The sequence below is a fragment of the Schistocerca piceifrons genome, unplaced genomic scaffold (assembly GCF_021461385.2).
Source record: "Schistocerca piceifrons isolate TAMUIC-IGC-003096 unplaced genomic scaffold, iqSchPice1.1 HiC_scaffold_63, whole genome shotgun sequence".
In the NCBI taxonomy this organism is placed as follows: domain Eukaryota; kingdom Metazoa; phylum Arthropoda; class Insecta; order Orthoptera; family Acrididae; genus Schistocerca; species Schistocerca piceifrons.
The window spans coordinates 40,001-45,000 of NW_025728872.1; the positions used below are offsets into that span (position 1 = coordinate 40,001).

General features: G+C 54.5%; 1 non-coding gene across 1 annotated transcript in view; it reads right to left on the minus strand.

Moving 5' to 3' along the window:
* Positions 1–20, minus strand: part of LOC124764178 — a 1,909-nt gene extending 1,889 nt beyond the window's left edge. Inside the window, exon 1 of the ribosomal RNA XR_007012736.1 lies at positions 1–20. This exon is cut by the window's left edge and continues 1,889 nt beyond it. This is a non-coding gene — a ribosomal RNA (small subunit ribosomal RNA).
* Between the last annotated feature and the right edge of the window lie 4,980 nt (positions 21–5,000).

A 5,000-nucleotide genomic window follows, 5' to 3' on the forward strand; every position in this document is an offset into this window, starting at 1 on the left:
CTGGCAGGATCAACCAGGGAGCTGCGTCAACTAGAGCTGAGCAGCCGGCCGCCCGGGAGTGTGTCCCGGGGGCCCGCGCGAACACGCAAGCGTCCGCTCAATCATTCTGCAAACAGGAGGAGGCTGAGCTCCCCTGCACAATACACCTCGAAACCCTCTCAGGTCCCGGCGGCGCGCAGCGCCGTCCCAAGTACTTGGTCGGGTTCGAGAGAGGCGCAATCGCCCGGAGTTAGGCGAGTAGACGCTTTCGGTGCGACCACCCGTGCTCCCAACTGAGCTTGCCGCTGCCGACAGAGGCCCGGGAGCGTGCTGTCGTGGCATTGCCGGCGGGAGACAACACGCGCCACCTACGGTGACCGGCAGCTCCAACGCCAGCGCCACAGAAGGACAAAAGCCCCACTTGGGTGCCGAAGCGAACTCTCCCAGCACAGCGCACACGCCAACACATCCGCACAGCTGCGATACAAACCACCAGCGAGAACCGCTGGGGCGACCGAGCAGCAGACGGCGTCGCGGCGCCGAGCGCCGGGCGGCGGCGCATCCTCAACGCACACAGTCCTCAATCGGACCAGCACACTGCAGATGTCCACCGCGCTTCGCACCGGGCCCGCGAGGACCTACTTTGGCCGCACGGCGCCGCGCGCAGGGTGCGCCGGCGCGCAGCTGCGACGCCTGCCGCGTCCGTCGGCCGGCGCGCCTGCCACTGGCCGCCCCCACCAGCCGGCTGTAGCGCGTGCGCCCACGCACCGCGCGGCCAGCACGCCGGGAGGCGCCCCCTCACCGGCCGGGGACGGTCCCACCCAGCCACCGCCGCGTATCGCTTCACACCCAGATGCCGTTCAGTTTCGTCGGCATGGTGGGTATCGCTGGAACAACCGGTTAGTACCTCAACCTATCGTCGCCATCACCGATTCACCCCTAGCGAGAACAACCGCACCACAACGGGTTACCATTTCTTCATTTGCGTAACTTCACCAGAAAACGTAGGCGTCCATCGCCATTTGCAACTTCAACCATTATTGCATGCCTGTGTCAGGTGTCACGCCACACTACGTCTGCCCACATACACGCAACAAAATGTGCACGCCTAGACAATACGTGGAAGGTGGCCCCCGTACGTATGCGATGTCCATTGCTCGAACGACTGTCAACCGGCTTCTGTAGCATGTCGCAGATATGGAACGCGCTGCACCATGCCATCACGGTGTGTGAGGAGAGACGACTAGGTCCGAATACATCAACAGACAGCTCATGCTGATCGCCATCCACGGCGTCCGTTCCTCCCACACGTCTCTATGGCGTACCACACTGCAATCCAGCTCTCATAGGGAGACGACACGTAGCTGCGTGCACAATATTTGCACTGTATGGTCCGCCGTTTTTGGGCGCAGTCGTTGTACGGTCACACATGTGCCACGATGTATCATTCAGTACATAAGGACGAATGTGCAGTACAGATTGTGGTTCACGCGTACGACATCAGCGGACAGTTGACACAGGCCGCACCACAACGTAGCCTGCGTACGTCGCATGCGAAGGGCATTGAACATGCAAACTTGTCACCAACCACCTTGCGAAGGCAGGGGGCAAGGTGGGGACGTGGGGAGAGGTGGGGGGGGGGGGGGGGGCGGCATGTACGCCCTGCTGCCATCCACATTACAGTGTACAGCAGGAGCATGTGGAAAGTCAGCAAGACTTGCAAGGTGTTTAACATGAAGCGATACACAGGGGAGCGGGCAGTGCGAGTAGCGAACTATATTGCGAGGGTTGCGGGTGGGCAACACTACACTAATTGAACGAGTCGTATAACAATTACAGAGCAGGTTTAGGCGACAACGTGGGTTACGATAGGCGACAACGTGGGTTACGTTAGGGGACAACGTGGGTTACGTTAGGGGACAACGTGGGTTACGTTAGGGGACAACGTGGGTTTACGTTAGGGGACAACGTGGGTTACGTTAGGGGACAACGTGGGTTACGTTAGGGGACAACGTGGGTTACGTTAGGGGACAACGTGGGTTAGGTTAAGGCACAACATGGGTTAGGTTAAGGCACAACATGGGTTAGGTTAAGGCACAACATGGGTTAGGTTAAGGCACAACATGGGTTAGGTTAAGGCACAACATGGGTTAGGTTACGGCACAACATGGGTTAGGTTAAGGCACAACATGGGTTAGGTTAGGGGACAACATGGGTTAGGTTAGGGGACAACATGGGTTAGGTTAAGGCACAACATGGGTTAGGTTAAGGCACAACATGGGTTAGGTTAGGGGACAACATGGGTTAGGTTAGGGCACAACATGGGTTAGGTTAGGGGACAACATGGGTTAGGTTAGGGGACAACATGGGTTAGGTTAGGGGACAACATGGGTTAGGTTAGGGGACAACATGGGTTAGGTTAGGGGACAACATGGGTTAGGTTAGGGGACAACATGGGTTAGGTTAGGGGACAACATGGGTTAGGTTAGGGGACAACATGGGTTAGGTTAAGGGCACAACATGGGTTAGGTTAGGGGACAACATGGGTTAGGTTAGGGGACAACATGGGTTAGGTTAGGGGACAACATGGGTTAGGTTAGGGGACAACATGGGTTAGGTTAAGGCACAACATGGGTTAGGTTAGGGCACAACATGGGTTAGGTTAGGGCACAACATGGGTTAGGTTAGGGCACAACATGGGTTAGGTTAGGGGACAACATGGGTTAGGTTAGGGGACAACATGGGTTAGGTTAGGGGACAACATGGGTTAGGTTAGGGGACAACATGGGTTAGGTTAGGGGACAACATGGGTTAGGTTAGGGGACAACATGGGTTAGGTTAGGGGACAACATGGGTTAGGTTAGGGGACAACATGGGTTAGGTTAGGGGACAACATGGGTTAGGTTAGGGGACAACATGGGTTAGGTTAAGGCACAACATGGGTTAGGTTAAGGCACAACATGGGTTAGGTTAGGGGACAACATGGGTTAGGTTAGGGGACAACATGGGTTAGGTTAGGGGACAACATGGGTTAGGTTAAGGCACAACATGGGTTAGGTTAGGGGACAACATGGGTTAGGTTAAGGCACAACATGGGTTAGGTTAGGGGACAACATGGGTTAGGTTAGGGGACAACATGGGTTAGGTTAAGGCACAACATGGGTTAGGTTAAGGCACAACATGGGTTAGGTTAAGGCACAACATGGGTTAGGTTAGGGGACAACATGGGTTAGGTTAGGGGACAACTTGGGTTAGGTTAGGGGACAACATGGGTTAGGTTAAGGCACAACATGGGTTAGGTTAAGGCACAACATGGGTTAGGTTAGGGGACAACATGGGTTAGGTTAGGGGACAACATGGGTTAGGTTAGGGGACAACATGGGTTAGGTTAAGGCACAACATGGGTTAGGTTAGGGGACAACATGGGTTAGGTTAAGGCACAACATGGGTTAGGTTAGGGGACAACATGGGTTAGGTTAGGGGACAACATGGGTTAGGTTAAGGCACAACATGGGTTAGGTTAAGGCACAACATGGGTTAGGTTAAGGGACAACATGGGTTAGGTTAGGGGACAACTTGGGTTAGGTTAGGGGACAACATGGGTTAGGTTAAGGCACAACATGGGTTAGGTTAAGGCACAACATGGGTTAGGTTAAGGTACAACATGGGTTAGGTTAAGGTACAACATGGGTTAGGTTAGGTTACACGTTGTTGTAAGGAAAGGTGTGGGGGGGGGGGGGGGGGCGGGGCGGCAGGTTCGTTGATAGTGATTATAGTAAGTGAATGCTTGTGACATGATGAGATTTGTCACGTCAGGATGCACCTTTGGCTTATTAGAGGCGGCGCTCCAATTCTATGCTTGTGTCAGACCTGTGTCTTTGACTCATGTCATTGTTTGTGCGCTGTGACAGGAGGTACTATTGTGATGTTGGGTGCACCGTTGTATAGGACATGTGTGGGTGTTGGTGCCTTATCTGCGCAATGGTGGATGTCGAAAGGGTGGGATATTCTATTTTCCGCATGGACCTCCTGGTCTGGTTGTGATAGTGTGGATTGTGTAATGTGGCGGAGAGGATGCACTGGATGTTGTTCCATGCTGGTGCTTACATATTGTATGTGCGCCTGTTAGAAGCAGAGAGTGGTGCGTGATCAGAGTGTCTGGCTGACGTGTGGTTCCCATTGTGGGCAGACTCTTTCAGCATGTATACGGACAGTTGTATATATTTTCTGTAGTTTGATGGCTCTGCATTGATTACTAATCAGCGCCGTGTGTACGGGTAATCTGGTTCCAGTCCACAATGTTCTATCTGTGTACATTAGTGACAAAGACTCCCCCCATGCAGTGGGGCTCGGTCTGTTATAACTCTTCCGCGTAATATATTTGCCCCACGTTTTTGCGAGTGCGAGTGCGAGTGCAACGCGCATGGGGACCGACATGCTGATGGCTCGGTATCGGACGCCGTACAGTGAGCAACGCGATCGCGTCTCTCGCTCGTAAGTGGTACAGGTCGCGGCTCATGTATAGGGACAGCGGGAATGTCGCATATTGGAAATAACTCTTCATGAAACGCAAGTTATAGGGGTGGATTGCACTTTACGAGTGCGGGAAACGTCCGCCGTTCATCCGCTGGAGGTGCGCGTTTGGCGGTTGGGTGGTCCACGAACGGGTGCGGGTGGAGTCATTGCCGGTCCACGGCTTCGTGCGGCAGAGCCACTGGAGAATGGGTGCTATGGTCGACAGAGGCTGCAGGCTTTGTGGGTGGCGTCGAAAGGCGGGCACTGTGGCGCCATCGCTGTCTTAGTCGGCTTGGCGTCTCATAGATGGCGGTGGCGTCGTTGCAGGAGGTCATGTTGCGGGAGACCTACAGATGGCGGTATGTTTTGTGGTGCGGACGTAGTGTTGTCAGATGCGCATAGATGGCGGTATTGCATGTGCTTTCGCCCTATTTTCATAGATGGCGATACTGTTTTGCCGGCATGGGTGGCGTAGTTCCGTCGGATCCCTGTAGGTGGCAGTGTGC